Here is a 12,873-nt window from a genome sequence, read left to right as displayed (position 1 = left end):
CAAGGGTCTTTTATTTGGGACTCTTGGACTGAATATTTACATAAAAATTTAAATTAAGTAAAAAATAAATAAATAAAAATAAAACTTTACAAATTGGGCCACTTTGACAATTTGGCCTGATTTTCAACTAAGTATGGTTTGACTTCTTGGTTGGGCTTGGAATCCTCTTATTGGGCCTTGCCTTCAAGAACTTGGGTTGGGCCTCTGTGACTCGTATCATTCAAATGATACGGGGGTTGCGTGCGGACCAAGATCGAGTCGTCAAGTCACGGGAAACTCTTACGAAAACCCTAAACGAATAGATCTAAAAATCAAAACAAAGAATAAGATTAAAACGAATCAGATCTGAAATTAAAAATCCTCAAATGAGCAAAGAATCAAATTGAGAATAGAAATAAGTGTTAATAAAGGTTCTTGAAACCCTAAAAGAGATTGCGATTCTGCCCAATTGAACACCCATATAGTTTTCCCCAAATTTCGGTAATCTAATTTCTCCCAAAAAGAGTATGGATGAATCGGCAAGAACCCTAGAAATTGGGGATTTTTGGGCTAATTCCTTAAGATAGAAAAAGGCTGAAAACACAATAAGAACAGAAAATAAATTAGATAAAGATTCAAAGACAAGCGAAATAAAGAAAGAATTGACAAGAAGAAATTAAAAGATAAGTCCTAAGAAGCCTTAAAATCCCGAAAGATCTCACAACTCCTTCAAACGGTACTGTAATCTCCCTCCAAAGAATATCAATGGCAAGAAGAAGGTGAAGAAGGCTCCCACAATCAAAAGATTGTTAAAACAACTTCTAAAGAAAACTCAAGAGAGAATTCTTGGAGAAAACTCAAAGAGAATTCGCACTTAAACAAATCGATATTTTGATATATTTGAGAAGTTATTTACAAGGTGGCCACCATGCCTTTAAATAGGCCTTATAACTAGTCCTAATCTAATTAGAAAACTAAAATAAAAAAACTCCTAATTATTTTAATATAGAAATTCGGCCAAGGGTCTTTTATTTGGGACTCTTGGACTGAATATTTACATAAAAATTTAAATTAAGTAAAAAATAAATAAATAAATAAATATAAATAAAACTTTACAAATTGGGCCACTTTGACAATTTGGCCTGATTTTCAACTAAGTATGGTTTGACTTCTTGGTTGGGCTTGGAATCCTCTTATTGGGCCTTGCCTTCAAGAACTTGGGTTGGGCCTCTGTGACTCGTATCATTCCCCCTTCCTCAAAAAGATTCGTCCTCGAATCTGAAAAATCAAATGGGGACAAGTCAGCCACATTGAAAGATGGACATGTTTTAAAGCATTCAATCCTCTCAAATTGTTTCCACAAACCATGAATAAATCGCGAGTAATAAATCAAATGGTAAACGTAATCGTCACAAGTAGGTATTTGAAAAGGTTCACACGGTTCACAGAGTTGCACAATCATAGCATGCATTAATTGACGGACTATAGATTCACTCACACATGCATCATAAAAATTATCAAAAACAATAATCTTTTTATCAACCATCAAAACAGATAGATCATCAATAAATAAAATAGGACAGTCAAGCATGTTTCGATCTAAGTGTTTTACAAAATTAAATCATCAACATGATCTTTGTCACTATCCGAGGAGTACAAAGGTGTTTCAAAAGTTTCAAGCATCTTACCTTTATAATGAGAAGAATAAGGGTCGATTTTACCTTTTCCATTTAATACAAACCTTCGCTCATCGGGGGCATAGTGTAGTCGAAACTCCGTTGTTGAGTTAACCTTTGTCAAATGCAACTCAAACTTCATGTATAACCACAGAAACTGTTTAAGGCACGAATATAAATTGAAAACAAATTTGGCAAATTTCGTTACCTTATTCAAAACCAAGTATCAAAACAATAGAAAGTATTTGCACACAATAGATGATGCTTGATTTTCCAACAAAATATACCAAAATAGATTCCGTGTTTAAAACTTGATTTTGATTAGTCATGCCAAGTGTAACAAAGCTTTCATTAAACCAATCAAGTTAAACCATGAGGGTTTTCGCATACGTACCAACTTACATTCAAAACTTTTTTTATTCACCAAAATAGATTTGCACAAATTCACAGATTTTACACAAGGCAAATCAAGAGAATAACAACTCACGCTTCCTTTCTTAGTTCGTGGCAATCCTAGAATAAAATCCATGGATAAGTCTACCCATGGTGAAATAGGAATCGGCAAAGGAGTGTAAAGGCCATGAGGCATTACCTTAGATTTTGCTTGTTTACATTTGATGCACTTAGAACATACCTTTTCGACATCCTTCTTCATATGTAGCCAATGGAAGTGTTCTATCCCACGTAAAGGTGGTAAACCTTTAGGGGACTCACTAAAAACATCCACATAATCCTGCAAAAGACATTGAAACACACTAGGCAAATATCCATTACTGTTAGATAGAGATAAATAGTTTTGCCTAAACCTCACAAGGATACAAGGCTGTTTATTGAGTAGGGCTCTCCGCACATCTTTTTTTGTTGCAATCAATTTTTTCTCTCTAGTTTTGCCACTTGCGGATTCACTCACCTTTGGGCCATTTAAATTTTGACTTTTTTCACTACTAGCCTCTTTTCTCTCTGTCTTTTTTATTTTTCCTTTCTCCCTCACCCCCTCACAAAATTTCATCATTTTTAATTGATCTTTATATACATCATTGGGATTTAAAGGAGCAAGAGTGAATTTTCGGCCTTTAAACACAAGAGAGTATCTATTGAGCTTGCCTTGGTGTGTAACATCACGATCAAATTGCCAAGGCCGTCCAAGGAGCAAGTGTGCCACATGCATTGGGACCACATCACACCATACCTCATCCTCGTAATTCCCGAGCTTAAAAGTGATCAAGGACTGTTTTGTAACCTTAACTTCTGAGCATTCATTAAGCCACTGAAGGTGATACGGCTTAGGGTGCTCGATACAAGGTAACTTTAAGGAATCCACCAAATAACTGCTAACTACATTTGAACAACTCCCACTATCAATCATAAGTGAACATAAGTTACCTTTTATAAAACACCTAGAATGGAAAATATTGGTCCTTTGGTTATCACAATCGTCTCCCACTTGGATGTTAAGGGTGCGGCGGAGCATCTTATTATTATTATTTTTTTTGGACTACCTGCAAAACAAACACTCAACACTCAAAAAGAAAAATTAGCAAACCTCACCGTTAATCACTCAAAAAGAAAAATTCAAATTCTCAATGAGGTAGAATTCAATCTTGTGAGTTCTTTATCGGAGTTTATATCAACCAATTAGAGAGTGTGAACCAAACTACCAAAGAATCCTAATTTGCACTAGGATGCCAAAAACTGACGAGACACCAATTGATTTGTGTTGCACCAAGGAAGGATTGTGCACACGTTTAAATCCTACTAACACAAGAAACAAGAAGGTGTTAGATATTGTAAAGGAAGAATAAAAAGCAAACAAATGAAAACCTACAGCTAAGAATCAATAAAAATTGTTGAAAACAGAAAACCCGAAAAACTACGGAGTAACTTGACAACTTCGTTCGAGGTGTTCCCGATCTCAAAAAATCACGAAATTAAATCTGGAATGTCTTCAAATATTTAATTTTTGATCTGGAAAATTTGGGCACCAAATTCAACCCGCTGAATATTTTTTTAATTTTTTATTGGATTTCGTCTTTTTTCAATTTTTTGACATTTTCGACTTATTTTTTTGCGGGAAATATTTTTTTATATTCAATAACAGTGCCACAAATATGTATGTAAAATTTCAGATCAATCAGAAAATGTTTACCCCTCAAATGAATTTTTTTTCGAAAATTTTTCTGGGTAAAACTGCTGTTTGTAATTTAAAAAATAGAGATCAGTTTAGAAATCAACCAAGAACACCTAAAACGCCCAAAATCTGATACCAAATGATACGGGGGTTGCGTGTGGACCAAGATCGAGTCGTCAAGTCACGGGAAACTCCTACGAAAACCCTAAACGAGTAGATCTAAAAATCAAAACAAAGAATAAGATTAAAACGAATCAGATCTGAAATTAAAAATCCTCAAATGAGCAAAGAATCAAATTGAGAATAGAAATAAGTGTTAATAAGGGTTCTTGAAACCCTAAAAGAGATTGCGATTCTGCCCAATTGAACACCCAGATAGTTTTCCCCAAATTTCGGCAATCTAATTTCTCCCAAAAAGAGTATGGATGAATCAGCAAGAACCCTAGAAATTGGGGATTTTTGGGTTAATTCATTAAGATAGAAAAAGGCTGAAAACACAATAAGAACAGAAAATAAATTAGATAAAGATTCAGCACAAGCAGAAATAAAGAAAGAATTGACAGCAAGAAATTAAAAGATAAGTCCTAAGAAGCCTTAAAATCCCGAAAGATCTCACAACTCCCTTCAAACGGCTCTAATCTCCCCTCCAGAGAATATCAATGGCAAGAAGAAGGCTGAAGAAGGCTCCCACAATCAAAATATTGTTAAAACAACATCTAAAGAAAACTCAAGAGAGAATTCTTGGGGAAAAACTCAAAGAGAATTCTGCACTTAAACAAATCTGATATTTTTGATATATTTGAGAAGTTATTTACAAGGTGGCCAGCCATGCCTTTAAATAGGCCTTATAACTAGTCCTAATCTAATTAGAAAACTAAAATAAAAAAACTACTAATTATTTTAATATAGAAATTCGGCCAAGGGTCTTTTATTTGGGACTCTTGGACTGAATATTTACATAAAAATTTAAATTAAGTAAAAAATAAATAAATAAATAAATAAAAATAAAACTTTACAAATTGGGCAACTTTGACAATTTGGCCTAATTTTCAACTAAGTATGGTTTGACTTCTTGGTTGGGCTTGGAATCCTCTTATTGGGCCTTGCCTTCAAGAACTTGGGTTGGGCCTCTGTGACTCGTATCAGGGATGTTATATTTAGTGGTATAAAATCTTAGATTTAGTTGGTTCTAGGACAAAATCAAGCATGAGAGTAACATATAAGCGCGCATGCCAATTACGAGTTAAAGGTGATGCGATCCCAAGTAGTTTATGGTAAACCTTTTGAAGGTGAATGATGTTCAATACACAATGGTAACCTTGAGATACAGTAAAAGACATCTTTGTGCTAGCAAGCTTATGACTAACTTTTGTAGAATAATGAAAGGAGCTTATGAAATTTGCTATGTGTGATCAATTTGGAAATGTGGATGAGATTTATGGTAAGTAGAGGCTTCACTAATAATTTCTTTTATATTTATCTCTAAACTAGAATATGAATTAGAGTATGAAAAAAGTTTAAGAATTGTGAATAATGATGAATTAATACTAAGACTTTGGTATTTGGAGTGAATTATCGAAAACTCAAACATGTATATAAACTATTTGAAACAAGTGAAGTAACCCTTGAAATTTTCAAGACTTGCAAATGGAAAGGACATTCTTGATAAGTTTATGTAGCTAACTCTTAAGACCTTGTGACTTATGTTGAATAAATTTAATAATTGGTTTTTTGTACACGCATTTTGGTTATGGCTGTGAGAATAGATTTTGAGTTTGGAAAGTGTTGTAAATTGTTGCATATGTGTAATGGTTTGTGAACTTTTAAAAGTTATGGTTAGAATAAAATTCAAACTCCTAACATATATGTGGAACTGTTCACGAATGCCAAAATATGTGAAAAGAACAATATAGGATATTACTTTAAGGTTGAGTTAACCTCAAGGTTATGGATGTTTATAAATACATGAACTCAGATCTCTAATGGTTACCTTGAGGCTCTACTGGTGCTACAGAGTCCTAAAGGGTAGGATCAGGAGACATCGCTTCAGTTTAAAACCAAATATGGATCTCAAAATTCATCTAAATATTCATTGAGCTTGATGTCTTCGGGTGGTCAACCCGATTCTTAGGAAGGATCTTGAAGATTGTAATGAGGAATGTGTAAGCAACCAAAGATAGTAACCATGATATGCTTTCTAAATATCATAGACCTAAAGATAAATACGAAATATTAATGAAAGGTTTGGCTCTGCATAAGGATTCAGGAATGCGAATTAGCATTAGAAATTAACAGGTACACAAACACTTAATTTGGATTTAAATTTGTAAAATTTGATTTGTATTTCATGCTATTTATATGTTTTTAATCAAGCTCTATTTCATGTTTTATTTTTATTGTGTTTATGGCTTGTATCATATGTTTAAATGAGGTTTGAAATTGGTTTATAAAGCTTTGAAACATATAGAAATGATATGGACATGTTTAGGCATGACTATGAAGTGTTTTTGGGATGTTCAATAGGTGACACCGCGACCTCGGTGCGACCACATTATGACCTCACATTTCTCATGTTGGGACATTGCCAACCAACAAGTGTCGTCGTGACCTCAAGCCTTGTTTCAACCCTATACATCGCATTGTCCCTTTGCACTATTTTTGCACATTTTGACTCCCCAAGGCTCATTTTTTTTTACCTCAAACACATCCAATCACCTACAAAATGATTCTATATGATTTTAAATTGTTTCTAGAGCCCTAAAATTATTTTGATTAAATTTCTATGATTTTTTTAAAAAAATTTAAAGCTCAAAATTTTAATTAACTTTGAGATTTCATTCCGTCTAAAGTGCTCAATTACCAATTCTCACTTGTACTATATGTCGAGACGGGTGAGGAAGTGTTATAGTAATTATACTCGTATATTTGGGTTAGGGAATATGTATTGTAATAGTATAAGAAAAAAAGATCAAATGACAATGGATTTTTATATAAAAATGTGAAAACTCAAAATATTAAAATACTTAAATGACCAATATACCTTTTGATAAATTAATTTTCTTGTAGAAATAAAAAATAAAAAAATCAAATGACCAATGTACGCTTTATTATATAATTTTAAAATGTAATATTGACAAATATAATAAAATGCTTACATCACCAATATACCATTAAAACTTATTTGAGTTTAAAAATTGTCAAAGGTGAACTTGTATTTCCTATTTTATTATAATTATTAGAATGTATTTGTAAAATATATATTGCCTTCTTTTTTTTTGGAAAAGACAAAACCTAAAAAGATTACATAAAAATAAAACTAAATCTCCAAGGGGGAACTTCAAATACTTGAAGACCTTCTCTTCTCTCTTCAATTAGTTTGACTACTCCATCATATGTCAAATGAACCAATGTCCTATCTTAGATAAAACTTGGTGAATTCTTCTGATCAAAGATGACTCACAATCATTACCAGCTTGGACTTGAATTGCTAAGACTGCCTCCATGCTATTAGTATTTGAATTGTCTTTATTAGAATATATATTATCTTTCTTATGACATATTGTAATATTCAATATAAAAAATGTGAAATAAATTTGGCCAATAATATTCAACTTAAATTTGTCAATAATATTTGTAACACCTTAAAATTGGGGTTAGAAGAATTAAGATTTGTGGGGTGAATCAATGGTTTCGGATAGAATTTTATGCTTTTCTTTGCATCTTAGAGACAAAGAATGAGCTTGCTGGTTCAATGGTAAGGCTTTAGCTTACTCAAAGGACCCGTGTTTGAATCATGTTTGTGAGCAAAGTAGAAATTATTTTATTTTTGGCTTTAACTCTGAAGAATTTGATGGGTTATGATTTTATTAAAATTTATTTATGTTATTTTTTATTTTAATAATTTTATTTTAGAAAATCTATTTTCCCAAAAATAATAGTTTTAACAATTTTCCATTTCCTTTTTGTCACGTAAGCCTTTCTCTTTTTCTTTGGCAAGTTTAAATTTTTTTTATTCTTTTGCCATTGCATCTTCTTCTTTCAACATGGTCCGTGTTCTTTGATTCTTCTTATTCGTTCGTTTACGTTCTTGCTTGTCAAGGTTTTGAAGCGGGTAAGTATGGTCTTTGGGTTCCTTTTTGGATCATTTTTTCTTTTTCCTTCGTTCTTTTCTTTTGTACGATTGATTCCTTTATAAGATTAGTATGTTTGTGTAAACAAGATTTAGATTGGTTTGTGGAACTGCTTTGGTTGACTTTTGGTGCTTGGAATCACGTTTTAAGGTGTGTATTCTGAACTATCTGAATTAGGGGTAAGATTGTAGTTGAATTTGGGGTTTTACATCAGTTTTAAGAGTGGTTTTTTACCACACGATCGTGTGTCATACATGGGCGGACCACACGACTGTGTGCCACTAGAAATTTGGTTATTTTGGTGTCACATGGTCTGGGGTGGGTCACATGGGCTGGCCACACGGCCGTGTGACCCCTCTTAGGAAAATTGACAGTGACTTATACAGTTGGTGCACACGGGCTTATGTCTTGGCCACATGGCTGTGCCTCCTTTTCATCTAAATTTGACAGTGAGCTACACAACCTGCTCACACGGGCAAGACCCTCCGTCACACGGTCTAAACCCCTCAACACGGCCTGCCCACATAGCCATGTGGCCCTATTTTTATAGCTTTTACACCTTTTTGCAAGTAGTTTCGTTTTGATCCCCGAGTGATCCCTAACTTGTTTAAGCCTCTATAAAAGTGGTTAGGACACTAATTCTGTTTATGGAAGGTTTATTTAGGGGCATGTTACCACTCAAATGGGAATAAGTATATGCATTTAAAAGATCTAATTTATTGTTCACATGAGTGCACGTTGTTGTGTTATATTGAATCTGAAGTATGTAAATGTTTGGATGTGATAATTGGAAATTGTGTATTTTGTTGTTCTGTTATTTTGTATCAGACTATGAGTATGTCCTATTTTGTATATCTGTATTGATTGTGTTATCTACATTTGCATCTGAGTTTGGGATTTGAATAAGAAGTGAAGGAAGTTTGATTTGGCAGTTTAACTGTGCTATTCGATTTGGCAGTAAAATTGTAATAATTCAAGTGGCAAATAACCACTTAACAGTGTGATTTAGTTGGATGGGTCCACCATAACCCTAAATTGATGTGTAAAGGATAAAAAGGTCTAGTAAACCCTATTTGGTGTGATTAGACGGACGGAGATGGTGTGTAGTGGTTGGATAGGTAGCATCATTACATTCGTTTTGGCATTCAAGAGTGTATTGCATATACGTCTGATTTTGTTTTTTGCATACTGATTCGTTTATTCAATGTGTACGGATATTGTGAATGATTTAAGATTTCTGTTCTGTTTGAACGGTTGTTAACACCACTTATTTAACATTTGTCATGGAATCATATTGAGCTTTCGTAACTCACTCCCTTAGTTTTCTTTCTTTTAACTAAATTGAGTGGATAGGTCTCGAATTCAGCAAATCGGAGGATCTCAAATTTTTCCATTTTGGTTTGACTTAACTAAGTTTCTATAGTATTTTTATTTGGTTTAGTTGGTTTTGTAAACAAGTTTAAGTAAACTGAAGTATGGGATTTTCGATTTAAGTTAACTTAGTTGTTTTCGTGCTTTGAAATTTGATTTAAAGTATGTTGGTTACTTGGAAAATTTGACAGTTTTCAGTATTTGTTTAAAATTTCAACTGACTATAAATGGGTCGTACTCTTACGTTGTATTACTTCAAAATTAAGATTACTAAGTCCATTTTGGTTTCAAAGCTAGCACATAAGTATTTTTATCTGATTATAAGATAATTGAATGACATTCTATTTTGAGCTATCTCGACAGCCAATGTGGCCTCCAGAATCTAGTCGAAACTTTTAGACCAAATTTTGAGTTGTTATATTTAGTGGTATCAGAGCTAGGTTTGCAAAAGCTTAGCTTGTGCTTTAACGTGTCTGCCTGCATGAATTTGAAAAGGGGTATTATGACCAAAGCATACCGCAGTGTTTTGAAACTATTTTCTTTGAACAAAATGTCTGAGACTCCGATGCTGACCCGTGTGAAACTCTGAGACTATAAGATTTAAATGTTTATCATTGATTCTTTTTCCTATTTTGAAATGATAAACACGTTAAGATTATAGGCGATGACTGTCATGTAATCTGGTGATGAGCAAAAATGTGAGGATCAGCCTAGTGGGACTTTACATGAGTCCTATACTTCTCCGGGATGTGTATCTGCTCATGAGACGGAGGTCACTATAACTACGCCGACTACTGGTGGCGGTAACTTGAGGGTTGGTGTGCATATGCTAATCGAGTCAGTGTTGGGAGTTTTGGACAAAGTCTTCGAGACTATGTTGGAGAGGAACAAGGAAGTGGAGAAGGGAAAGTATGTGGAGTGTAAAGGTAAAGGAAAAGGAAAGGGTAAGGTTCATAATAAGAGAGGTCATAGTTCTCCTAGTTTGGAGCCACGATCTATGAAGCGAGTTAGGTCTCAACAAAACTTTGGGAAAGATAGCGCAGGAGGTTCTAGTAGTGGCACGGATGTGCCTGTATGTGGGTATTGTAAGAAGCGCCATCTGGGAAAATGTAGGAAAAAGGCTGAGGCGTGTTTTAGATATGGGTCCACGGTGCATCGGATTAAATATTGCCCTTGCCGACCACCTGGTCAGAAGCAAGCCTTGAAGAAAACTCGAACTTGGGTATCTGGAACCAGCGACGAGTCAGGTATTATTGCAGGTTATTTTTATTGGAGTTTTGCTTCGTTTGGTCATGGTTTGGTTTTTGTTTGATTGGTTGAAACAATGCGTATGTGAATTGGTGTGCTTTTGCGATTAAGTGTGTAGCTTATGTGTGTGAGGTTCTGGGTTCAAATCCACTTCTTTAAGAAGCAAATTATTTTGGTCCAGTGGTTAAGAGTTGTGCTTATGTGTGAAGGTGAATTCGATCTGTAAGACTGTTCATTGTATTAATTTAAGATTAAGTATTGTTTGCTAGTGCATTTTAGATTAGAGTGCGCAGCGAAAGTGTGGTAGCAAATTGTGCGAGTTAGTGATTGTCGAGTTAGTAGGAAATTTCGGGAATGAATTTTTTTTAAGGAGGGGGGAGTTGTAACACCCTGAAATTGGGGTTAGAAGAATTAAGGTTTATGGGGTGAATCAGTGGTTTCAGATAAACTTTTACGTTTTTATTTACGTCTTAGGGACAAAGAATGAGCTTATTGGTTCGGTGATAAGGTTTCAGCTTACTCAAATGACCAGTGTTCAAATCATGTTTGTGAGCAAAGTAGAAATTATATTATTTTTGGCTTTAACTCGAAAGAATCTGATGGGTTATGATTTTATTAAATTTTATTTATGTTGTTTTTTATTTTTAATAATTTTGGTTTAGAAAAACTATTTTCCCAAAAAATAATAGTTTTCACTTTTTTCCCTTTCCTTTTTGTCACATAAGCCTTTCTCTTTTTCTCTGCCAAGTTTAAATTTTTTAATTTTTTGCCAATGCATCTTCTTTCTTTCAACATATTTCGTGTGATTTATTTTTCTTATTTGTCTGTTTACGTTCTTGCTAGTTAAGGTTTTGAAGCGGGTAAGTATGGTCTTTGTGTTCATTTTTGGATCATTTTTCTTTTTCCTTTGTTCTTTTCTTTGGTACAGTTGATTCCCTTATAAGATTAGTGTTTTTGTGTTAACAAGTTTCAGATTGGTTTGTGGAAGTGCTTCAAACCACTTCAGATTAGGGGTGAGATTGTAGTCGAATTTTGGGTTTTATAATAGTTTTTAGGGTGAATTTTGGGCTACACGGGCGGTCCACATGGCCATGTGACCCCTGTTAGGAAAATTGACAATGAGTTATACGGTTGGTGCACACGGGCATTTGCCTTAGCCACATGGTCGTGTCTCCTCTACATCTAAATTTGACAGTAAGCTACACGGCCTACTCACATGGGTGTGACCTTCAGTCACATGGAAGTGTCCTCAGTCACACGGGCGTGTGCCTTGTCACACAGCCTGGACCCCTCCACACGGCTTGCCTATACAGCCGTGTGGCCCTATTTTTGTAGCTTTTGCACCTTTTTTCAAATCATTCTGTTTTGATCCTCGAGTGATCCCTAACTTGTTTAAGCATCTATAAAAGTGGTTAGGACACTAATTCTATTTGTGGAAGGTTTATTTAGGGGCGTGTCAACCCTCGAACGGGAATAAGTATATGTATTTATAAGATCTAATTTATTGTTCGCATAAGTGTGTGTTTTTGTGTTATACTGAATTTGAAGTATGTAAATGTCTAGACGTGATAATTGGAAATTTTTTATGTTGTTCTTATGTTATTTTGTATTCGACTACGAGTATGTTTGATTTTGTATACCCGTATTGATTCTGTTATCTGGAAATGGTTGCAACTAATTCTAAATATCTATGTTGATTCTGTTATCTGCATTTGCATTTGAGTTTTGGGTATGAATATGAAGTGAAGGAAGTTTGATTTGACAGTTTAACTAAGCAATTCGATTTGGCGGTAAAACCACAATAATTCGAGAGTTTAATGACCACATAAAAGTGTCATTTGGCATTCAAGAGTGTATTGCATATATGTCAATTGTGTTATTTGCGTACTGATTCATTTATTCAATGTGTATTGATATCATGAATGATTCAAGATTTATGTTGTGTATGGACGGTTGTTGACACCGCATATTTACATTTGTCTTAGAATCACACTAAGCTTTCATAGTTCACTCCCTTATTTTTCTTTCTTTCAAGTAAACCGAGTGGATAAGTCTCGGACTTAGCGAATCGGAGGATCTAAGGGTTTTCCTTTCTGGTTTTACTCAAATAAGTTTCTATAGAATTTTGATCTGGTTTAGTTGGTTTTGTAAATAAGTTTAAGTAAACTGTGGTATGGAATTTTCGGTTTAAGTTAACTTAGTTGTTCACGTGCTTTGACATTTGATTTAAAGTATGTTGGTTACTTGGAAAATTTGACAGTTTTCAATGTTAGTTTGAAATTTCAACTGACTATAAATGGGTCATACTTTTACGTCGTATTACTTTAAAACTAAGATTACT

This window comes from Gossypium raimondii, chromosome 13 (genome assembly GCF_025698545.1).
Source record: "Gossypium raimondii isolate GPD5lz chromosome 13, ASM2569854v1, whole genome shotgun sequence".
Lineage (NCBI taxonomy): Eukaryota > Viridiplantae > Streptophyta > Magnoliopsida > Malvales > Malvaceae > Gossypium > Gossypium raimondii.
This window is presented reverse-complemented; position numbering follows the sequence as displayed.